Source organism: Pan paniscus, chromosome 8 (genome assembly GCF_029289425.2).
Source record: "Pan paniscus chromosome 8, NHGRI_mPanPan1-v2.0_pri, whole genome shotgun sequence".
In the NCBI taxonomy this organism is placed as follows: domain Eukaryota; kingdom Metazoa; phylum Chordata; class Mammalia; order Primates; family Hominidae; genus Pan; species Pan paniscus.
This window is the reverse complement of record NC_073257.2, coordinates 19,984,973-20,010,000: the sequence shown is the minus strand read 5'-3', so window position 1 is coordinate 20,010,000 and position 25,028 is coordinate 19,984,973. Positions and strand designations below refer to the sequence as shown.

Genomic DNA, 25,028 nt, shown 5'->3' with positions numbered 1-25,028 from the left:
GAGAGACAGAGACAGAGAGAGAGAGAGAAAAGGAAGGAAGGAAGGAAGGAAGGAAGATAGGAAGGAAGGGAGAGAGAGAGAGAAAGAAAGAAAGAAAGGAGAGATGTGAAGAATATGTTTGAGAATTTCTCATACATTCATGTCTGAAAGGAATCATTTTATTCATCCCTCTTTCATGGATGAAGACATTGAGGCCCAGGGGTGGTAAAATTTGCCCGAAGTAGCCCGTGAGTCCGTGAGATGTCCTGCTCTCATCTGGAGAGGAGGAGACACGCACAGCCGTCTCCACCACAAGCCGGATTCCAGACACTGATCCTGCCACCACCACCCCAGTCTTCTGTCTGTCCCTCTCAGTATGGCAGTCATGTACCCTGGAACAATTTCTGTGAAAATCCCCTAAGCCAAGCTTGTCTAACCTGTGACCCACAGGCCGCATGCAGCCCAGGATGTCTTTGAATGCAGCTGAACACACATTTGTAAACTTTCCTAAAACATGAATTTTTTCGCATTTATTTTTTCTCATCGGCTTTCATTAGTGTTAGTGTATTTTGTGTGTGACCCAAGACAATTCTTCTTCTTCCAGTGTGGCCAGGGAAGCCAAAAGATTGGACACCCCTGCCCTAACCCCACAAGGTACCAGGGCACCCCGTATTTAGTGCCTTCTAATGCCTATGGCCCACGTGGTACTTTGGGGCTGTTTACTTGCCAGCCTCACACTCTGAACTGTGAATTCTTTGTGGACAGGGTTTTTCTTTTGCTTGAATTCCATGATGCAGGGCTCCCCATAGGGCCTGGCACCTCACAGATGCTGACTATGTATTTGTTGAAGGCTTGGATCCAGGTTCTCTGACCTCCCAGAGCAGGGCCCTTGCCTTTATACCAGGAACCTGCAAAACAGTGCCCTTTTATTGCAGATAGTGCTTTCTTTCTCCTGGGTGGTTCGTAGGCAAAGAGATGGATTGTCTGTTTTAAAGCTTTAGCCTTGCCTCAGTAGAGATAAAAACTCCACTATGACTCTGCTGTGGCTACGGGCAGCTTAGAGAATGTTGGAACTTCAGGCAGAGGGCTCCGGGCAGCTGAATGTTACATGGTGTTCACATACTACACACTACATGCTACATATTCCATGCTACTACTTAAATAACTTAAAAATGTTATTCTAGGTCGGGCATGGTGGCTCACGCCTGTAATGCCAGCATTTTGGGAGGCCAAGGCAGGCGGATCACCTGAGGTCAGGAGTTCGAGACCAGCCTGGACAACATGATGAAACCCCATCTCTACTAAAAATACAAAATTACCTAGGAGTGGTGGAGGGCTCCTGTAATCCCAGCTACCTGGGAGGCTGAGGCAGGAGAATCACTTGAACCTGGGAGGCGGAGGTTGCAGTGAGCCGAGATGGTGCCATTGCACTCCAGCCTGGGCAACAAGAGTGAAACTCTGTCTCAAAAAAAAAAAAATGTTATTCTACTTGGTAGGACACTGGAAATCGTCTGATATTTTCTGGCATTCTGGCATTTTATCTATGTCAGCTACTTATCCTAAATTATGATGTCAATGGAATAATTTTTGATGAAATTTATTTATTTTTTTATGAGACAGCGTCTTGCTCTGTCACTGAGACTGGAGTGCAGTGGCACAATCTTGGCTCACTGCGACCTCCGCCTCTCAGGTTCAAGCAATTCTCCTGCCTCAGCCTCCTGAGTAGCTGGGGCTACAGGCATGCACCACCACGCCCAGCTAATATTTGTATTTTTAGTAGAGATGGGGTTTCACCATGTTGGCCAGGATGATCTCAATCTCTTGAACTCGTGATCCGCCCTCCTCGGTCTCCCAAAGTGCTGGGATTACAGGCGTGAGCCACCACAACCGGCTGGTGAAATGTATTATTAAAGTGGCTTCTTATCCTTCCTAGTTTTTAAATGTCTCTGTGTAGTATTTTACTGTGTTTAGGTTCCTCAAAACATTTTAGAACCTGACAATTCCTCCGCAATTATCTAAGCTTCCTGTATGCAGGAGGAAACTGAGGCACGGGACGCTTCAGGGTTGGCTGTGTCTGTGCCCACTGGCCCAGCCCGCCTGCTGTCTGTTCTGCCTCCTGCCTCTGCTCTCCCCAGCACCCACACTGCTGGCCATGTGTCAGTCAACCTGGGACTCTGCGTTCTAATTATTGCAAATTAGTAATCCACATGGAATGCCACGCCTAACTATATCAATGTTATCAATGTGTTCTATGTGTAATTATTAAGAACGTCTCATTTTTTCCTTCCTTCCTCCCTCCCTCCCTTCCTTCCTTCCTTCGTTCCTCCCTCCCTCCCTCCCTCCCTTCCTTCCTCCCTCCCTTCCTTCCTCCCTCCCTCCCTCCCTTCCTTCCTCCCTCCCTCCCTTCCTTCCTTCCTCCCTCCCTCCCTTCCTTCCTTCCTTCCTCCCTCCCTCCCTTCCTTCCTCCCTTCCTCCCTCCCTCCCTTCCTCTCTCCCTTCCTTCCTTCCTTCCTCCCTCCCTCCCTCCCTTCCTTCCTTCCTTTGTTCCTCCCTCCCTCCCTCCCTCCCTCCCTTCCTTCCTCCCTCCCTCCCTTCCTTCCTCCCTCCCTCCCTCCCTTCCTTCCTCCCTCCCTCCCTTCCTTCCTCCCTCCCTCCCTTCCTTCCTCCCTCCCTTCCTTCCTTCCTTCCTCCCTCCCTTCCTTCCTTCCTCCCTCCCTCCCTTCCTTCCTTCGTTCCTCCCTCCCTCCCTTCCTCCCTCCCTCCCTCCCTCCCTTCCTTCCTCCCTCCCTCCCTCCCTTCCTTCCTCCCTCCCTCCCTCCCTTCCTTCCTCCCTCCCTCCCTCCCTCCCTTCCTCCCTCCCTCCCTCCCTCCCTTCCTTCCTTCCTCCCTCCCTCCCTTCCTTCCTTCCTTCCTTCCTCCCTCCCTCCCTTCCTTCCTTCCTTCGTTCCTCCCTCCCTCCCTCCCTTCCTTCCTCCCTCCCTCCCTTGCTTCCTTTCTTCCTCCCTCCCTCCCTTGCTTCCTTTCTTCCTCCCTCCCTCCCTTCCTCCCTCCCTCCCTCCCTTCCTTCCTTCCTTCCTCCCTCCCTTCCTTCCTTCCTTCGTTCCTCCCTCCCTCCCTCCCTTCCTTCCTTCCTTCCTTCCTCCCTCCCTTCCTTCCTTCCTCCCTCCCTCCCTCCCTTCCTTCCTTCCTCCCTCCCTTCCTTCCTTCCTTCGTTCCTCCCTCCCTCCCTCCCTCCCTCCCTTCCTTCCTTCCTTCCTCCCTCCCTTCCTTCCTTCCTCCCTCCCTCCCTTCCTTCCTTCGTTCCTCCCTCCCTCCCTTCCTTCCTCCCTTCCTCCCTTCCTTCCTCCCTTCCTCCCTCCCTCTCTCCCTTCCTACCTTCCTCCCTCCCTCCCTCCCTCCCTTCCTTCCTTCCTCCCTCCCTCCCTTCCTTCCTTCCTTCGTTCCTCCCTCCCTCCCTCCCTTCCTTCCTCCCTCCCTCCCTCCCTTCCTTCCTTCCTCCCTCCCTCCCTTCCTTCCTCCCTCCCTCTCTCCCTTCCTACCTTCCTCCCTCCCTCCCGTCCTTCCTTCCTCCCTCCCTCCCTTCCTTCCTTCCTCCCTCCCTCCCTTCCTTCCTTCCTTCGTTCCTCCCTCCCTCCCTCCCTTCCTTCCTCCCTCCCTCCCTCCCTTCCTTCCTCCTTCCCTCCCTTCCTTCCTTCCCTCCCTTCCTTCCTTCCTTCCTCCCTCCCTCCCTTCCTCCCTCCCTCTCTCCCTTCCTACCTTCCTCCCTCCCTCCCTTCCTTCCTCCCTCCCTCCCTTCCTTCCTCCCTCCCTCCCTCCCTTCCTTCCTCCCTCCCTCCCTTCCTCCCTCCCTCCCTCCCTTCCTTCCTTCCTCCCTCCCTCCCTTCCTTCCTTCCTTCCTTCCTCCCTCCCTCCCTTCCTTCCTTCCTCCCTCCCTTCCTTCCTTCCTTCGTTCCTCCCTCCCTCCCTTCCTTCCTCCCTCCCTCCCTCCCTCCCTTCCTTCCTTCCTCCCTCCCTCCCTCCCTTCCTTCCTTCCTTCCTTCGTTCCTCCCTCCCTCCCTTCCTTCCTCCCTCCCTCCCTTCCTTCCTTCCTCCCTCCCTCCCTTCCTTCCTTCCTCCCTCCCTCCCTTCCTTCCTTCGTTCCTCCCTCCCTCCCTTCCTCCCTCCCTCCCTCCCTTCCTCCCTCCCTCCCTCCCTTCCTTCCTCCCTCCCTCCCTTCCTTCCTCCCTCCCTCCCTCCCTTCCTTCCTCCCTCCCTCCCTTCCTTCCTCCCTCCCTCCCTCCCTTCCTTCCTCCCTCCCTCTCTCCCTTCCTACCTTCCTCCCTCCCTCCCTCCCTCCCTTCCTTCCTTCCTCCCTCCCTCCCTTCCTTCCTTCCTCCCTCCCTCCCTCCCTTCCTTCCTCCCTCCCTCTCTCCCTTCCTACCTTCCTTCTTCCCTCCCTCCCTCCCTCCCTTCCTTCCTTCGTTCCTCCCTCCCTCCCTCCCTCCCTCCCTTCCTTCGTTCCTCCCTCCCTCCCTCCCTTCCTCCCTCCCTTCCTTCCTTCCTTCGTTCCTCCCTCCCTCCCTCCCTTCCTTCCTCTCTCCCTCCCTCCCTTCCTTCCTCTCTCCCTCCCTCCCTTCCTTCCTTCGTTCCTTCCTCTCTCCCTTCCTTCCTTCCTTCTTTCCTTCTTCCCTTCCTCCCTTCCTCCCTCCCTCCCTTTCTTCTTTCCTTTTTGAGACTGGGTCTCTCTCTGTCACCCAGCCTGGAGTGCAATGGCTTGATCATAACTCACTGTAACCTCGAGCTCTTGGGCTCAAGTGATTCTCCCACCTTGGTCTCCCAAGTAGCTGGGACTACAAGTGTGCACTGCCACACTTGGCTAATATTTTTTACTTTGTCGTGGAGACAGAGTCTCGCCATGTTGCCCATCCTGCTGGGCTCAAGTGAGCCTCTCGTCTCGGCCTCCTAAAGTGCTGGGTTTACAGGCATGAGGCACCGCACTCAGCCAGAATATGTTATTTTCCGTCTGGCTTAGGTAAGACAGTAATTACTTATTTTGCTGTTTGTTTTTTCAGGGCTGTAGTACTGGGCTACCTTTATTCCAAAAACAATAAAAAGGCAACTATGACAATACAGCAATCCATGGCTTATTCTCTTCAATTTAACTGACTGTGAATGAGTCTCCACCACATTCAATGCGCTGTGATGGCTCCTTAGAGCTGCAGAAGTGGCTGGAAGGGGATTTTATTGTTGACAAAGCGGCTAATCAGCTCTCTTTGCCCTTCCCCACGGTACTACCATTCAGCTCATGGCATGAAGCTAATTTCTCCAAAACAAAATGAAAGATACCACCTAAAAGTGAGAGGACGTATTGTAGTAGAGGAAGGGCTGGCTGGGCACCTATCATCTATGCCCCCCAGCCTGGAGGGGTGTTCAAGGTTTGAAACGCGCCATACTCATGGAATACTGCACTTGCAGCCGGTTCACCAAAGCCAAGTTTTCCCACTTGTCCTTGAAGTTAAAATTCAATGAAAGCATTCTCGTTGTATCAGAGTCACATTTTCTTTTTTCTTTTCTTTTATATATATATATAATATATATATTTTATTATTATACTTTAAGTTCTAGGGTACATGTGCACAACGTGCAGGTTTGTTACATATGTATACATGTGCCATGTTGGTGTGCTGCACCCATTAACTCGTCATTTACATTAGGTATTTCTCCTAATGCTATCCCTCTCCCATCCCCCCACCCCACAACAGGCCCTGGTGTGTGATGTTCCCCTTCCTGTGTCCAAGTGTTCTCATTGTTCAATTCCCACATGGATGAAGCTGGAAACCATCATTCTCAGCAAACTATCACAAGGACAAAAAACCAGAGTCACATTTTCAGTGGGGAGCCAGCTTAGCCAGGTGACGTCTGACATCACCGAATAATCAAAATGGTGACAATTGCATTTAGCTGGTCACAGAGATAGACCCCTAAGGTTATGTCAATACCACTCCATGTTCTCAAAGCCCCCAAGAGGCAGGAATCTAAGTGAAATAAACCAAGACCTTGTCTGGACTTGCAGGAGAGAACTGAGGGGCTGCCTGAGGCTCTGTGTTCAGCGCCTCGCCTCGGATGATCTTAGGATGGTGAGGGTCAGTGACACTGCAAGCCATGAGTCCTTTGGCAGTGGGTCCGTGGCCCTGCTGAATGGCAGGCGCATGGCCACCTTCCTGAAGATCACAAATTGGAAACAGGGCGAGTCTCCATGATAACATCTAGGTTACAGCATTGTAAAATGTCCCCAATTATCTTGACAAATGGAAGTTAGTGTGAATGACTTATGAGGACATGATATTTTTGTAGAGAAGGGAGAGTTCCAGCAATAGGAATGAGCTGTGCCTTGCTCTTGGGAAACCCCACCCTGTTTTGGGGGCCTTAGGTTGCTATGAAATGGCAGGGTTTGATTGCTGTTGATAGCAGGAAAGTCTGACCCATGACTAAGGGAATAAAGTAGAGAAAACTCAATAAGCAACCATCCCAGAAAACCAGTGCACATAAAAGTGCTTGTTACTGGACACTGATTTTGGCTTCACATTGACTACAAGTGGACCTAAACCAGTCAGTAAAATGGTGTTAGCCGCTTTATTGTTTCATGTATTTATTCGATACATATTTATTGAATGCATATTGTGTGAAGCATTGTTCTAAACTCTGGCTATAACAAAGTAGAAAAAGGAAAATCCCTGATCTCATTGAGTTTGCTAAATAAATATAAATTCATTTTGACCTTTGCATATTTCTGTGTGAGTCTAGCAAGTGGTCCTGGGGTGGAATGAAGTACAACATGGATATGGTACATCAGTTTATATCCTGCAGACTCAAGGATTAGAGAACTTTCTAAAATATATCTGGAGTACCACTGAAAGCTACACATCTGTTTTTTGGTAAATGCAAATCAAGTTACAATACTCTTTATACAGTGTGATCTCATTTTGCTAACCTATATATATACAGAGGGAAAAAAAAGCACCAAAAGGCTGTACACTTAAATTTTTAAAGCTGCCATGGGATAATGGGGACATTTTATTTTTCTCTTTGGGTTTGTCTCTGTTTTCCAAGTTTAATATGCTGAATAGGCTTTGCTTCTAACCAGAAAACACTCTTTAAAGACTGTACTTTTTGCTTATTAATTAAAAATGGTATGCAGCCATAAAAAATGATGAGTTCATATCCTTTGTAGGGACATGGATGAAATTGGAAACCATCATTCTCAGTAAACTATCGCAAGAACAAAAAACCAAACACCGCATATTCTCACTCATAGGTGGGAATTGAACAATGAGATCACATGGACACAGGAAGGGGAATACCATACTCTGGGGACTGTGGTGGGGAGGGGGGAGGGGGGAGGGATAGCACTGGGAGATATACCTAATGCTAGATGACGAGTTAGTGGGTGCAGCGCACCAGCATGGCACATGTATACATATGTAACTAACCTGCACAATGTGCACATGTACCCTAAAACTTAAAGTATAATAAAAACAAAACAAAACAAAATGGTATTTAGCATTTGCAAATAATTTCAGGATTATTACTTATTCCTTGCCAGTTCCCTCAAATATTAGATAAGTAAGGTGACTCTGATTTGCTGGTTCATGTACTAGAACCATGAACAGAACTGGAATTCACAAGCTTAAAAATTTTAGGCTGCCCACGTGATTCATTCAACTGCGTTCTTCCCATATGAGCAAAATGAATGCTAACTCCCTTCTGTGGGTTTGGCCTCTTGCAAAAGCAGGGCACTGTGCAAGGGTTGGGGTTTAAGTCATTTATTTGGGAAGTGATCCTGACAAGTACAGTGAAGGAGTGGGAAGGAAGGTGGGAAGGAAAGCAAGGAAGAGAGGGTTTCCACTCTGAGCCACTGGGCGCAGTCCTGCTGTGGAGCAAATATGCAGAGAGTATCTGACAATTGTCTCCCCGCAGCAGGGAAGCTGAGACATTATATATCCACCAATCTCCGTCCCTTGTTGGTTGGGGGCTGCTCCTATTAATTCCTTAGCATTTCCTGCATGTCCCATGTGCAGGATAAGCAATCTGCTGTGGTCAGAGAAAGACCTATGGTATATAAGAATTTGACATCATAATAGAAATAGGCATCTATCCAAAGCCTCATTTATTTCAGAAAAAAAAAAAACAAAAACCAACACGGAGTGATGATTGCCTATCAGGTACATGAAACCGTGAACCATGACCATGTTAAATGGAGAACCCTACCACAGGGAGAGACCCAGTCCTTGAGAAGGGCCTTCAGCCGCAGACTGAAGCTGCAGGAGACCTGTCAGGCGAACTAAGGAGACACGAGTTAGAGACGCTGCTGTAACAAATACGTCTAAAGGCTGGGTGAAGTGGCTCACACCTGTAATGCCAGTGCTTTGGGAGACCGAGGTGAGCCGATCACTTGAGGTCAGGAGTTTGAGTCCAGTTGGCCAACATGGTGAAACCCCATCTCTACTAAAAATACAAAGATTAGCCTGGTATGGTGGCGGGTGCCTGTAATCCCAGCTTCTCAGGAGGCTGAGGCAGAAGAATCACTTGAACCTGGGAGGCAGAGGTTGCAGTGAGCTGAGGTCGTGCCACTGTACTGCAGCCTGGGCAACAGAGCGAGACTCTGTCTCAAAACAAAACAAACCTCTAAAGTTGCAGTGGCTTAACATCATCACAGTTTCTTTTTTGCTCTTATAAACTGTTTTTCAGGTCACGCAATTTTGCAAGACAGCTCTTCCTCAATTTTGTCTGTGTTCTCCTATCTCAGGGCCCTCTGCTTCTTAGTCAGACAGGGAAAAGAGGTTGTGGAAGGATTTGGGTTTAAGTCATTTAAAGGATGGGGACACAGTGTGGGATATTGTGTGGCCCAGCCGGTAGTGAGGATGCCACGTAGACACATATTCCATTTCCCAAAGCTGATTCATGAGTCTGCAACTAACTGCACAGGAAGTCTGGCCTTCCCACATGCTCAGGGAGAGAAGGAAGTTGGGGATCCTGTAGCAGTACTCTGAGGGGCTCCCTGTTTCCTTGTCTGAATGCATGGAAGCTCTGGGAACATCTGGTACTTACTGGATACTATATTGTTTAGCAAATGAGTTTGAGGCTGGGCGCGGTGGCTCACGCCTGTAATCCCAGCACTTTGGGAGGCCGAGGTAGGCGGATCATGAGGTCAGGAGATCGAGACTATCGTGGCTAACATGGTGAAACCCCCTCTCTACTAAAAATACAAAAAAATAGCCGGGCGTGGTGGTGGGTGCCTATAGTCTCAGCTAGTCGGGATGCTGAGGCAGGAGAATCGCTTGAACTCAGAGGCAGAGGTTGCTGTGAGCCGAGATAGCACCACTGCACTCCAGCCTCGGCGACAGAGCAAGGCTCCATCTCAAAAAAAAAAAAAAAAAAAAGTAAATAAATAAAAAGAGAGTTTGAGTTTTTTATGTAGCCGACTTCAGGTGCAAATGGTTCATATTGAGGCACACAGGAGAGACACCATGGTACACAGCAGCACTTGCTTCCGGCTGAGAATCAGAACAACCAAGACCAAATTCTGGACCCGCTCTCAACCGAGTATGTGATTAGGCACACGATAGCCTCTTGATCTGAAAAATACTAAAGTTTCTTTTATCAGAGCCCACAATTGTTAAATATTTTTAAAAGAATATATATTTTTACGTGTATATATACATACACAACATGCATGGCAGCGTAAGAAGCTACACACATATAACAAGGCCAGGTGCAGTTAGAAATGGAACTAGGAGGTGCACTTCTGAGCATTCTGTTGTCCTGTTGAACTCCTCTTTCTGTCTATCAATCTTTCCATTATCTTTCTCCCGCCTCGGAAAAGCAGTGCATTAGTGCCGTGGATCTCTGGCTGGCCAGGCAGGTGTGTGTCGTCAGGGGTGAGTGGGTGCTGGCAGCAGCTGTGGGTGAAATCCCATTCTAGGTAGACTGGGGTAGAGGAAACAACACAGGTCTTGTTGTGAAATCCAAAGAAATCGCAGCCCTGTAGTCAATCTTGTCTCACCTGCAGGCCATAAGCGTTTCTGAGTTCTACTGTTTCTAGGGAGAGAGGGGCTTTTGGCTGTTTAGTAGACACCAGAGACCAGTAAAGCGCATACCGATTAGAAGGCTGCATTTTCTAGCTAACAAAACAGCACACGGGGCCAAAGAACAGGGAAGTCTTGTTTCAGCAAGGTTGGCACAGTCAAAGAAGTAGAGTGAAGGACCATGATTTCAGGAAACTCAGCTGAAAGAATTGGAGATTGTTATAGAAACTGCTATCCATCCACAGCCTTATTTATTTCAGAAAAAAAGACTGGATGATGGTTTCCTATTGGGTACATAAAACAAAGGCCACGTTAAATGGTTTCGGTGACTTTTTTAATTCTTCCTTTACGTATTCATTTTTCTGAGATTTACTGATTTACTGGTCACAGATCAGAATTTATGTTAGACATGGGGTCACCTCTCCTGGCTGTTTCTATCTGGTCAGAGGAAGCCTATTAGGTCCAGCCAGCCCTCAAGAAGGGCTGCCATGTGTTCACCTGGATTGTTCTGAGAAACTGTTGATAAAACAATGACCCATTGGACTCCTATCTCCAGAGACACTGTTTTCTGAATTAAAGCAATAATAGTGGAAACTAAGTTTCTATCTTTTAGGCATCGCAAATGACTGAAATATGCAATGATTTCCCATAACTAAACAAGAGGTCATGAGCTCCAATGAGGAATAAAAAGCTGAGATAGATGTAGCATGTGCTAAGTGCTCTTCTAGACATTTTACATACGTCAACTCATTATTTCTCCCAACTGCACTACAGGTAGGCACTATTATTGTTCCCATTTCATAGAAATGGAAACAGGTGAGACCAGGTAATTTTCCTGGAGGAACTACTTAATCTTCCTATATTAATAAATTGCCATTTCATGTTATTGCGTTGAAAAGAGCACTACCTAAAACAGAATGATGATTTTTTTTTCACCAAAGCATTGAAAAGTTTGGAGTCATGAAATTTGATCAAAAGTATACAGAGACTCTAGTCAGATCACACTGGTTGATATACAGGAAGACTTTTTGTTTACTCTTTTAATCAACAAATATAATAATTATCTACCCTGTACTGGCATCTGAGCTGCAAGGATGAATATGCTTCAAGGAGCTGTTAGGCAGTGGGGAAAAAAAAGATCTGCAAATGAACACTTATGGCTGGGTGTGGTGGCTCACACATCTGTTACCCCTGCACCCTGCATTTTGGGAGGCTAGAGGGGAAGATCGTCTGAGCCCAGGAGTTTGAGACCAGCCTGGGCAACATAGTGAGACTTCATCTCTATTATTTATTTACCGTGAAATAGAATAAAAGCTACAAATAAAATATGTGGAAGTAGGGAAGGGCAAAGTGGAAGATTGATAGTAACAGCTGGGACTTATCACTTATTCTGGGTTAATCCTTTCAACCCTTACAAAACCTCCATGATGCAGGTACTATGATTATCCCAACTTAAGACACAAGGAAACTGAGGTAGCGAGAGGTTCATAGTAGGTCCAGGGCTCCCGGGAGAGGCCATCCACCGTGGCCCTTAGTGTCTCTTCCTCGTCCTGCAGGTGTGCGTGCCTGATGGCCCTTTATCTGGGCTGTGTCTTGGGGTGGCAGCAAGCAGCCTTGAAGGATGAGGTAGCATTTTTCCTTCTGGACAAAGAGAAGCCTTTTTTTCACCTTAAAAAAATTTATTTTTATAGATTCGGGGATACATGTGCTGGTTTGTTACATGGATTTATTACATAATGCAAGATTTGAGTTTCTAGTGTACCCATCACCCAAATAGTGAACATTATACCCAATAGGTAATTTTTCAACCCTCATCCCCCCATCCTGCCCTCCACTCTTTTGGGTTCCTCAATATCTGTTATTTACCTCTGTGTATTCATGTGTACCCCTTGTTTTCCTCCTACTTGTAAGCGATAACATTCAATATTTGACTTTCTGATTCTGAGTTATTTCAATTAGAACAATGGCCTTCAACTCCATCCATATTGCTTCAAAAGACATGATCTTAATCTTTTTTATGGCTGCATAGTATTCCATGGTGTATATGTATCACATTTTCTTTTTTTTTTTTTAACTTTTAAGTTCGGGGTACATGTGCAGGTTTGTCACATTGGTAAACTTGTGCTATGGGAGTTTGTTGTACAGATTATTTCATTAAGTCTAGTACCCATTAGTTATTTTTCCTGATCCTCTCCCTCCTCCAGCCTTCCACTCTCCAATAGGCCCCAGTGTCTGTTGTTACCTCTTTGTGTCCACGTATTCTCATCTCTTAGCTCCTGCTTATAAGTAAGAACATGCAGTATTTAATTTTCTGTTCCTGCATTAGTTTGCTAAGGATAATGGCCTCCAGCTACAGCCATGTCCCTGCAAAGGACATGATCTCATTATTCTTTATGGCTGCATAGTATTCCATGGTGTGAATTATACCACATTTTCTTTATCCAGTCTATTATTGATGGGCATTTATAATTCATTCATTCATCCATGGACTTAGGTTGATTCCACATCTTTGCTATTGTGAATAGTGCTACGATACACATATGAGAGGAAGTGTCTTTTTGATACAACAATTTCTTTTCCTTTGGGTAGATACCCAGTGGTGAGATTGCCAGGTTGAATGATAGTTCTGTTTTTAGTTCTTTGAGAAATCTCCACACTGTTTTCCACAGAGGTTGTACTAATTTGGATTCCCACCAACAGTGTATGAGTGTTCCCCTTTCTCCGCAGGGAAGGCTTTGTATTCCACTTATTATAAAAGCGGTGATTTCCCAAGCTCAGGTTCAGGGTTCCTCTCCTGTAAGGTGACAGGCTTGTGCGCAGGCATCCACGAGGAGCCGTCTGCATCACCACCATAAGACCTGGGGGCACAGGGAACCAGCAACCGTGCAGCTCTGTCTACTGCTTTGGTCGTGATTCACCAAGTCCTTTGTCTCTGACCCAGGAGTTCCAAGTCTTCTGCCAGCCCCTGTGAAACAGCAACAGTGAACTAGATAGCTTGTATGTGACATAAAATCTCAATCTCTGCACAGTTCTTGACAAGGTGACATAGCCAGTAAGTGGTGGGAACTGACTTTGAACCTGGACAGTTTGGCTTAGAAACCCACCATCTTAAACACTACTAATAAGGCATCAAAGATAGGCAATGAACTTCCTGGCAGAGTAAAGGCAGATTTTTAAAGGCAATGGGGTGTTTGGAGGGAATTTTGAAGCACGAATGGGGATTTAACAGAAGAATAAGGGAGAAAGGACATTCTAGGTAGAGGGAGTGAGGTGGACAAAGGCTGGAAGCCAGGAAGCACACAGATGTTCTGGACACTGCGCGAAGGGAGTTGTAAGACTGCAGTGCCCAGCAGAATTTTGCTGGCGTCTGAGGTGAGAGATGAGGTTGGAGAGACAGGCAGAGGCCAGAAAATAAGATGGGTGCGTGCGGCCAGTTAGTTTGTAGAAAGGCTTTTAAGAATTATAGTCAAGTGGCTGGGTGCAGTGGCTCATACCTGTAATCCCAGCACTTTGGGAGGCCGAGGCAGGTGGATCACTTGAGGTCAGGAGATCAAGACCAGCCTGGTCAACATGGCGAAACTCCATCTCTACTAAAAATACAAAAATTAGCCAGGTATGGTGGCAGGCGCCTGTAATCCCAGCTACTTGGGAGGCTGAGGCAGGAGAATCGCTCCAACCCAAAAGGCAGAGATGGGTTCAAGCCATTCTACAGCCTGGGCGACAGAGTGAGACTCTGTTTCATTAAAAACAAACAAACAAAAAATATAGGCAAGAAAGTGACACTATCAGATTTGTGTTTTTGAAAGATCCCTTGGGAATGTTGTGCAAGACGGATTGGAGAAGTCAGGGAGATCAAGTTAGAAGCAAGTGAAGTGATCAAGTAAGATGTAATGAGGGCCTGAACTTTGTAGCATGTACAGTTTAAATGCTGATATTTTAATTTAATTCATAATGATAGCAGTAATTAGCTTGCAATTACTCCAGCCAGAGACGTTGTATTTTTAATTCCCAAATCTTGATCTTTCTACTTTATACAAGAAATAGGAGAAGGTCAGCTGAGTAAAGTGATCTTATTTCTTTCAATTTAGACAGGAGAGACGAATGAGGAGAAGCTGGGTCTCTGCCACCCTAAGACTGAAGTAAGCACACATGACACTAAGAAAGAGACTCTATCTTTCTTCATTATGGCAAAGAAGAATGGAAAATGCGAACAGGAATTCCCATCCAAAGCAGAGATTCTTGATCATTTCTGAGCTCAGCCTTCTTGGACAGAGTATCATATCCCACAAGCACACATAAGTTGCTTTTTCTTCTTCTCTTTTTTTTTTTTTTTTTGATGGAGTTTCGCCTTTTTGCTTTTGTTGCCCAGGCTGGAGTGCAATGGCGTGATCTCGGCTCACTGCAACCTCCAGCTCCAGGGTTCAAGCGATCCTCCTGCCTCAGCCTCCCGAGTAGCTGGGATTACAGGCATGTGCCACCACATCCGGCTAATTCTTCGTATTTTTAATAGAGACAGGGTTTCTCCATGTTGGTGAGGCTGGTCTTGAACTCCTGACCTCAGGTGATCCGCCCACCTCGGTCTCCCAAAGTGCTGGGATTACAGGCATTCTTCTCCTTTTTAAGGAAAAACTCTACTAACAATAAGAATCATTGTGGACAGAAGCTTAGGGGTATTGGCGATGGTGGTGAGGACGGCGACTTTATCCGCTTTGGTAAGGAGATGCAGGTATCTATTCTTGGTTCCCAGTGTTTACAGTCTTTAAGTTTAGTTATTGGAAATTACAGTTCAAAGTATTGTTGGTGAAGATATGCTTCACTGCATATGGTAGGCTTAGCAAAACAATCCACAATAAATAAAATTAATGATAATGAAACTAAACAAACTGTGATTTGTTAAAAAGCAATGATACAGCCACTGGAAAACTTAACTTGGGCAGGATGCCCTAAATTGCCTAACATCTATTAACTCTTCCTCCTTCCTAACAGAACCCAGAGTTTATTGAGAAATATATTCTCCTCTATACAACCAAGCCTCTTAGGAGAGGCTAGCCTATCCCCAGCTCCAGGTGGTAGATTCTAGTTTGTCTGAATAATCCAATTCTCCTTGATGGTGATTGGCTTAGGAATGGGCAGGTGACAAAAGCTCTTCTTCTGAATATCGCAGTCTCTAAACATAATGCCTGGAAGTGCCTTATCTATCTTGCAACCTTGAGAGATGCCAGCCTTAGGATAAAGCTGGTGCAGAGAGGAGAAAGGGCCAAGAGGGACCCAGAGAAGCAGAGCTACCGTAACCTTGGACTTAAGTATTGTGTATGTGAAAGGAAGGTTTAAAAGCCGAAGGATGGGTGCCCATCTTTAGACCAGCTCTTGGCGGAGGGTAGAGTCTAAACAACATTTTAAAAAGCATTGCCCTGAGGCCAGGCATGGTGACTCACACCTATAATCCCAGCACTTTGGGAGGCTGAGATGAGTGCATCACCTGAGTTCAGGAGCTCAAGACCAGCCTGGCCAACATGGTGAAACACCATCTCCACTAAAACTACAAAAATTAGTCAGGTGTGGTGGTGGATGCCTGTTATCCCAGCTACTCGGGAGGCTGAGGCAGAAGAATCACTTGAACCTGGGAGGTGGAGGTTGCAGTGAGCCGAGATTGCACCACTGCACTCCAGCCTGAGTGACAGAGTGAAACTGTCTCAAAAACAAAAAACAAAAAACAAAAAAAAGCATTGCCTTGAAAATAACTGGTAACACCCCACCCCTGCAGAGTGGCTGGTGGGCAGTGTTTCCTACAGTAAGTATTCCCGGTAATAGATACACTGCTATTTGTTGAACACAAGCTGTAGAAAAAACATGCTGCTAAATGATGACTACCAGGGGACAGGTTATTATAATTATGGCAATTTAGAAAAGATTCTCATAAACTTACCTTGGCTTAAAATGCAGAAAACAGTGAAAAGCCGTTTACTGTCCTTTTCTCAATTCCTTTATGTTGACTTTCACCCAGGACACCTGTCTACATTCCACATTAAAAATTTGGACTATCTCATCAAAGCCAACAATCTGTTCTCCTTGAATTTTTACCAACCAGTGAGTGATATTTCATTTTCTCCTTGCATTATCACCAGAGAGAATTTGTGAAAATTTACATAATTTGAATTGAAAGACAGCTAGTCCTCATGTGCAATGAGGAAACAGTTGCCTGGAGGTCTGGGACCCTGGGAAGACATCCAGTGCTCTTTTCCTGTGTTAAACTTTCTTCTTCTCTCTTTTTAATATTAAATGTTTGTGAAATGTCCCAAAATCTTACGTGAGAAGCCATCCTGTCAAAAGGAATTATATTGTCAGTTCTTTCTGGTTGCAAGGCATAGAGACTTTATCTTATTTCAGGTGACGACTTGTCATTTAAAAGAAAAAGAACAGAAATAGAGGAATCAAGAAAGTATATCAGCAACTAAGCAGCCACTACTCAAGAGAAGAAAGAACAATGGCTTCTTATCAGTCAGGACACAGCACCAGCATTAACAATCCATCAGGAACTCCGGGGACCAGACATCTTTTTGTGCCCTCAGAATTGGACATCTGTCACTCCCTATGTATGACTGCCACACTGTGACTTTGTTTCTTTTATATCTGGTTTGCCCATCTGCTGCCCCTGAAAGACGGTTTCACTATACACTAGTTCCCCCTTATCTGTGGGGGATACATTCCAAGACCCCCAGTGGATGCCTGAAACCACAGATAGTACTGAACCCTACATACATTCTGTTTTTTTTTTTTTTAATCCGGTAACCAAGAGAGCTACTTTGTCACTGGCAGGCAGGTATCATAGACTGTGAATATGCTAGACAAAAGGATGACTCACATCCCAGGCGGGAAGCAGCAGGACAGTGTGGGATTTCATTCTACTACTCAGAACAGCACATAATTTAAAATCTATGTATTGTTTATTTCTGGAATTTTCCATTTTATATTTTCAGACTGCAGTGGTCATGGGTAACTGACACCTTGGAAAGCAAAACCGTGGATAAAGGGAGAATACTGTATATAGAATTCTAGGTTGATAGTGTTTATTTTCTCTTAGCACTTTAAAGTTATCATTTCATTGTCTTCTGACTTGCATCATTTCTGATGGAATGTCAGTCGTCAGTCTCATTATTGACACCACATTCTTTGATTGTTTTTACTCTTTTTTCAAACTCTGACTTAATTGGATAATTTCTATTGACCTGTGTTTAGGTTTGCTAATGCTTTCTTTTGAAAATTCAAACTGCTGTTAATGTCATCCAGTGAATGTTTTATCACAGACATTGCATTTTATCATCCTAGAATTTCCATTTTGTCTTTTTTTAGAGTTCTCTTTTCTCTTCTGACATACCCCTATCTCTTACCCATTAGATCCACATTTTCCTATAAATTTGTTTAAAATGTGTATGATAATTGCTTAAATATTCTTGCTGCTAGTTCCAATAACTGGGTTTAACTATGGACCTGCTTCTATTGACTATGTGTTCTTTTGGTTATTGGTGAGTATGTCTTGTATCTCTGCATGCCTCAATTTTTTTATTGTATCTAAGATATGCATATAAAAATACAATGAAGATTGAAGTAAATAATGTTTTGATGTTTTTGCCCCAGAGAATACAAGCTCTTTCCCTCTGTCTAACAAGGAGAAGGGCTAATTATTCAGATTCCTTTTAGAGTCAAATTGGCTGAATTTTTAATTAAATTGAGATTTCCTATGCTTAGACCAACCCTCACTCTCATACTACTGCTATCTTTTAGATATTATCAATATTTGAGTAGATGAGCTTCCGTTTTAGCTATTTTTAACTTACTTTGGATTCCCAGTTACATGAGAGGCTGAGGTGGGAGGATCACTTGAGCCCAGGAGGTTGAGGCTACAGTGAGCTGTGATTGTGCCACTGCACTCCAGCCCGGGCAACAGAATGAGACCCTGTCCTCCAAAAAAAAGGTCAAGGACCATGTGATTTTCATAAATAAAAAGAGGAGGTTATTACTATGTTATGGAATAGGACATTTAGCAAAGTTTATTACTCACTGATTTGTATTCATGGCAGACCACATCACATTCCCTTTGAATATTCTTGGAATCCAAGCACTGTGGAAGTACATGGGTCTTTGTAGTTTTGCCCTGCATCTTTGCCCTTTCTTCATGGATACTTTTTTGTCAGTTTGAGGTGGTGGTGGTGATGTGAAAGTGATTGGCCTAATTTGTTTTTGCAGTTGGGATACTCCTATATTGCAATCCATGCATCCAGGCTGCACTATCATGTATAGCTCAGCTGATTTTTTCTCCTCCTTGCAAATTTCTGTCTAGGCCAAACTTGCCATGCCTAGGTCAGAAACTGTTGTTGGAAATGGAAGCTGCCCTGGCTTTCTCTTTGCCAATGAAGGACTCATTTTTCCAAAATTCAGTTCATTAAGTCTTCTTTTGACTCCTGATCTTTGTCAGCCCCATGGGAAAGTATGATTTTTATTTTCTCTGAGTTTTTCTTGACGTTACCATGGGAACAAAATGCTTTCATGCTCTTATGAAGTGAAAGTCTGAACCAAACATTTAAACTTAAAAAAAAAAAAACCCACATAAAATCACTAGAAGAAAATATGGGAGATTTAAAAAAAAAATCTTAGAACAAAAAAAGTCATTTCAGAGCAATACACAAACCTCAGAAGCTATAAAGAAATTAATCAACCTCTATCTTTTTCTCCCTTTCTCTCTCTCTGTATATATATGTTATATATATATTTATCTTAAATTTGGCCAGGCACGGTGACTTATACCTGTAATCCCAGCACTTTGGGAGGCCAAAGTGGGTGGATCACTTGAGGTCAAGAGTTTGAGACCAGCCTGGCCAACATGGTAAAAATACAAAAATTAGCTGGGCATGGTGACATACACCTGTAGTTCCAGTTACTCTGGAAGCTGAGGCAGGAGAATCGCTTGAACCAGAAGGTGGAGGTTGCAGTGAGCCAAGATTGTGCCACTGCACTCTAGCCTCGGCAACACAGTGAGACCCCATTTCAAAAATAAATAAATAAATAAATAAATAAATAAATAATATATATATATTAAACTTGAATATGGTAAAACATAATAAAGCCATATGACAAACTGAGAAAAAAATTTGCAATGCAAAAGATAAAGATTATCTTATAAAACCTATTAAGAGATTTTTATAAATAATAAAAAACAAATGGACAAAGGCAGGTAGGTAACATAAAAATCATTATATACAGAGTTCCAAGATGAAAAGATGCTCTAACATGCTGACAATTAAGAACTACAAATGGAACTGAGACACGGTTTTTTACCAATCACCTTGACAAAGTTAGGTGCTAGCAAGGGCATGAGAAACCAACACTCACGTGCACGGTAGATGAGAGTGTAAATTAGCACAGCATCCTTGCAAGTGTTTGTTTCGTGTTAAGATAGAGTGTTATTTGGTGATATCTAACGAAATTAGAAAATGAATACGCCCTTTGATCCAGCAATTTCAGTTTTAGGAATTTATTCTGCAGATATGCTGAAAATGCGCATAAAGATGTATGTAAAAGCAAAGCCATTGCCGCATTGTTTGCCACAGCAAGAACAGTAACTGAAAATTACTCGAATATCCATAATCGAGGGCTGGTTCAAAATGTATAGCACGTCATTTCAGTGGAGTGCTCCAGAACTGGAAGGAAACGAATAGAGCTGTGTGTGCTGATACAGACAGATTGTCGAGGTGTATCACCAGGCATAAAAATCAAGACATAGAATAATGTGATTTCTGTGTCCCCATTTGTATTGCGTGTCCGCAGGGACAGTATCTGGAAGGTACACCAGGAATTGCTGAGGAGTGGAACTAGGACTCTGAGACAAAAGGGGTTTGCTTTTCATTTTAAACTGTATTATTATTTGAATTTTTAAAAAATCAAGGACTGTCCAGGTGCAATGGCTCATGCCTGTAATCTTAGCACTTTGGGAGGCTGAGGTGGGTGGATCACTTGAGCCCAGGAGTTTGAGACCAGCCTGGACAACATGGTAAGACCCTGTCTCTACAAGACAAAAAAAAAAAAAAAAAAAAAGTGCTGAGCGTGATGGTGTGTACGTGTGGTCACATTTACTCAAGAGGCTGAGATGGGAGGATCACTTGAGCCCAGGAGGTTGAGGCTACAGTGAACCGGGATTGTGCCACTGCACTCCAGCCTGGATGAGAGAGTGAGACTCTGTCCTCCAAAAAGAAGTCAATGACCATGTGATTTTCCTAAATAGAGGGCGTAGGTTATCACTACGTTACGGAATAGGACATTTAGCAATGTTTATTACTTACTGACTTATATTCATGGCAGACCACATCACATTCTTTATGAATATTCATATTGAGCCTGTTATGAAGCATTTCACATAGGAAAAGCAATGTGTGAATCAATGAGCAAATGAAACTATGTATTTATTGACGGTATTTGTGAGATATGCAAGTGTGCAGAGTCTTCAGATAACCTCAGAATGCTGATACATTTAGCAAACCTCATTCTTAAAGTTGGCCAGATAATGACTTATTTTGCTGAAGTCTCCAAAAAAGCTGAGTTGTGAAGCCTTTGAAAAAGTATCAATGAACTTTTTCTTTCAGGTGGGGCTGAGCTGTTGTTCTAGAAGAAAAAAGGATGTCTTGTCCTGTGTGAACTGGAACAGCGCTTAGAAATCGAGGAGCGTGGCCCTGGGAACAGAGGCTGTGTGCTGTTGCTTTTGCTTCCTCATTAATGAGCATGGGCCTTCAATGAGCTCCTTTCCCTTGCTGGCCTTCATTTGTAAAATGTTGGCTGACGGCTAAGGGTGTTTATTCCTCTAAAATCACCTAATTAGAAGAGAAGAAAGGAAAATACAAAACAAAATTAAATATAAGCAGCATGTTCCACATTTTAGACTTACTTAGATTCTTATCTCTCTGCAATAATCCTAATGCTAATTCACTTTCTCAGAGGTGTCCAGCCCAGGATGGGCTTGGATCATCCGTGGAATTGCTGGTTCTATAAGCTTTGGTTACTTTGATGACCGGAGGTATATAAGCTCAGAGACATGCATTAAATACATGTTTCTGGTTTTCCCCACATGACCCATGTACAGATAGGTGCCTGTATTTATTTTGTGTCAAATTTCATCTTATTCATTTAGTTGGAGACATAGTTATCTGATGGGTTCACTGGGGTAATCATTTAGAACTCCTGAACTTTAGCAAGAAGCTGTAAGAAAGTCCAAGTTCTTTTTCTTAAAACTTCAAATAAGGTTCCCCAGTGAGTCTGGAGAAGGCCATGATATTGTCAGAAAAGCTGTTCCGTATCTGTGCCTCCGAGGTTCCTGCACGGCACTGCTGAATGGCCAATTTGCTGCGAATACACATCGATCGTCTGATGCACGGCGCTCTGCACTGAGGACACCGTGAAGATGAACCGTGGTTCATTCCAGGGGTTAGCTGAGTTCTGAAACTGGAAAGTGAACGACCATTTATCAGTAGGTGAAACAGAACTGTGCTGGAACACAGCCAGCGGGAGTTCAATTAGGCAGAAACAAATCGGGGGGAAAGGAAGGGATGGCGTTCTGCATGGGGCTCAGGCACCATCTCCTTAGAAACGGCTGCTGCAAAGCCACCGCAGTAAATGCTCTGCTGAGTCTGTCCCCAGCCCCACCCGGTAGAGAGGCCACTAAGGGACAAAGCCAGGAAACCCTGGCAGCTTTCTCTGCCACAGAAAGTGAACTGGTAGCAGCAAAGCTGGTTTAAATACATCTTAGAACAGAAATAGGGAAGCTAGCTTCTTGGGGAGCTGTTCTGTGTTCTTGGCTTGTTTGTGTGTTTGGCAAGAAATACAGTGGAAAAAGCCTCTCCTATCAAACACAAAGGATGCTTTTATTAAGTCATCCTTCCTTTTCATTGGATCAAATGGTTTTCAAAAATGGGATTTCTGATTCAATTAAATGATGTGGGGAAAACTTGGGAGCTTCCAATTAAGCTTATTTTTCTCTCCTTTAAAATTCCCTCCCCCCCATTTTTCTGGATGTTTTATAATGTATCTACTATATTCATACAATAGTGCATGGTCATTCTCTTAAATAAATAATTATGAATTTAATGGGGAGCTTAGGCTTGATTATTTTTATTTTATTATTTTTTTACAGGTAGAGATATGAGGCAATAAAAATTTTTGGTGTGGTGGCTCAGGCCTGTAATCCCAGCACGTTGGAAGGCTAAAGCGGGAGGATTGCTTGAGGCTAGAAGTTTGAGATCAATCTATGCAACATAGGAAGACCCCTGTCTTTACAAAAAAAAAACAAAACAAAACTTAAATTAAAGCACTAGGTCAGGTGTGGTGGCTCATGCCTGTAATCCCAGCACTTTGGGAGGCTAAGGCAGGTGGATCACCCAAGGTCGGAGTTCGTGAACCCCCTGACCAACATGGAGTAACCCTGTCTCTACTGAAAATACAAAATTAGCCAGGCGTGATGGTGCATGCCTGTAATCCCAGCTAGTCGGGAGGCTGAGGCAGGAGAATCACTTGAACCTGGGAGGCAGAGTTTGCAGTGAGCCAAGATCACACCATTGCACTCCAGCCTGGGCAACAAGAGCAAAACTCCATCTCAAAAAAAAAAAAAATTGAAACATTAGCCAGGCATGGTGATACGTGCCTGTAGTTTCAGCTGCTTGGCAGGCTGAGGTAGGTGGATCACTTGAGCCCAGGAGTTTAAGGCTGCAGTGGGTTATGATCATCCTACCACACTTCAGCCTTGGGTGACAGGAAAAGACCCTGTCTCCAAAAAAAAAAAAAAAACAAAAAACAAAAAAATCAGAGACCGCTACTTTAGAATTTAGAATCAGAAACATGCTTCTGCCACTTGCTCCTTCCTACTTAAGAAGTGGCATTCAGAGGCTAGGAGGCTCTGGATACTGGGATAACTGGAGCACTGTGATAATCCAGACAAAAGTTATGGTATGTTTTGATAGAAAAATACAAAAATAAGAGTTCAAGGGGAATAAAAAGAAAGATTCAGTGTAAGTTATGAATATAAGCATGTAAAGTAAGAATAGGAATTAAAAGAGTTTTACATTTCAGGTTATGTAACTATTTACTCAGAAAATGTTTTTTTAAAATTAACCATTTTCCAGTAAACACTGGTATATGACATCCCTCAACAGTCCACCCCTGCTTCCAATTCCTTTATGAAATAGAACTTACTGTGATGAAAAGTGATGATTAACATAAGCGGTTACAACTATACTAGGAATAATAGTGACAGAGAAATACAAACTGTAATTGCTTTTGTTGTTCAAGGAAAAAGAGTCCTTTTTCAGTGATTTTCAAGCATTTTGGTTTGTGTCACCTTTAAATTCATAACACATTATTGACAATCCTAGCGTTTTTCTTGTATGTGTGTTGATATTTACCATATTAAAAATTAAGACCAAGATTTCAAAATGACCCATTTTATGGGGTGGGGAGGTCCCCACATCTTGGATTCCAATTCCTACCTCTGCAGAGAACCGCAGAGTGGCTGAGTGCATGGCACGTTCAGCTTGCAAATGGCTTGCCTAACCCAACGGGTGCGCCTCGGCCTCCAGTTCATCTCCCTTTCCGGTCGTTTGACTTGTTTGTTGAACAGGGTATTTTTATACTGAATTCTCCCTCGGACTCTGTAGGGAAAATCAATCATGGATTGTGTGGCCGTGGGACATACACGGCCCGTGGATGAGCTGGCTCATGGCTCGTCACAGAGTCAGCTGTCTACACGGCGTGATTGAAGCTTTACGTGGGAGTGCACTCGGACCCCACGTATTTCCTCCTTTTGTGTGTCATGGCACCCAGCTCCTCTCCAGCCTGCTGTTTCCTGTGCTGACTTACCAAGTCTGAATCTCAGGCTGGGTTCCCTCAATGAGGTGTGCTCCTCTGTGACCTCCCCACTCCCTATAGCCGCTCCGCCTTCCTCTCTCAAATTCAAGGGCTGCCCAAGCTGCAAGCTCATTGAGCAGTTCCAGAAAAGCTTAAATGGGAAGAACAATGAGAGGGAGGCAAAACCCCTGCTTGCAAACTCAAACATGTGTTTCCTTTAGAGCATCTGAATACATGGAGCTCTGGTCACTGCCTGGGACTGGAGACGGGGCAGGGAATCAGATGGGGAATACAGTAACAAACTCGAGTCACTGTGCATTTGAACCAAGGGGTTGATTCAACAAGCCAAGATGACGGGTGGTCCCCAGATCCTGGATCCAGAGGCACTAACCACGCCTACTATACAGTGAGATACAAAGAGGTGTCCTGCATGCTCCCTTGGCCATCGGGGCCAGACCAAGTGTTTGGATTTTGTGCTGCTGATTCTGAAACTCCACCTCCAATCCTCGAGAAGTCTCCCTGCAGGTCTACTGTTTGGCTATGATCGATGGTCCCCAGATGTGGTGTTATTTCATTTCCAGTTTATCACGTTAATATTTTACACATTATGGGGAATCCTGGAATGAGTGCTGTTCTATGCATGCAGGAAAGCCACAGTTAATCTGTAGAAGGTGTTCCAGCAGCTTATGGAGCTTTGGTTTCTAAAAGATTAAAGTGCTCAGTGGACTGCAGATACCTGAAACAATGAGGATTTTTTTTCTTGTGTTTTGATTTTTGCTTTCAGATGGGAACCCATTTTTCAAAAGGACTAATTTGAGTTGTGGGCGGATGCAAACCTTGGCTGGAATCTCCCCCACTGATCCTGTCCTTCTCTTGTGATTGCTAACAATTCCACGCGGCACAAATAAGCCAAGGATATTGCAGGCGCGATCTGAAAGCCGGAGCAACATGGGAAGAGCAAAAAGGTCATTTTTCTTCCCTGCCACCCCCTCCATTTTCCCTGGATGCTCCTGTGGACTGAAAGCATAAATTGCACTGGTCAGCCCCTGATGGATCACTGCACAGCTGGGGCTGGGAGGCTGGAGGGAGGGTCCCCATAATCTC

The 25,028-nt window shown here is 44.6% G+C and overlaps 1 long non-coding RNA gene across 1 annotated transcript in view; it reads left to right on the top strand.

Annotated features, from left to right (window-relative positions):
* Positions 1–23,974, top strand: part of LOC129393178 (uncharacterized) — a 49,528-nt gene extending 25,554 nt beyond the window's left edge. Inside the window, exon 4 of the long non-coding RNA XR_008619874.2 lies at positions 20,678–23,974. This is a non-coding gene — a long non-coding RNA (uncharacterized LOC129393178). The remainder of the gene's footprint in view (positions 1–20,677) is intronic.
* Positions 23,975–25,028: the final 1,054 nt, after the last annotated feature.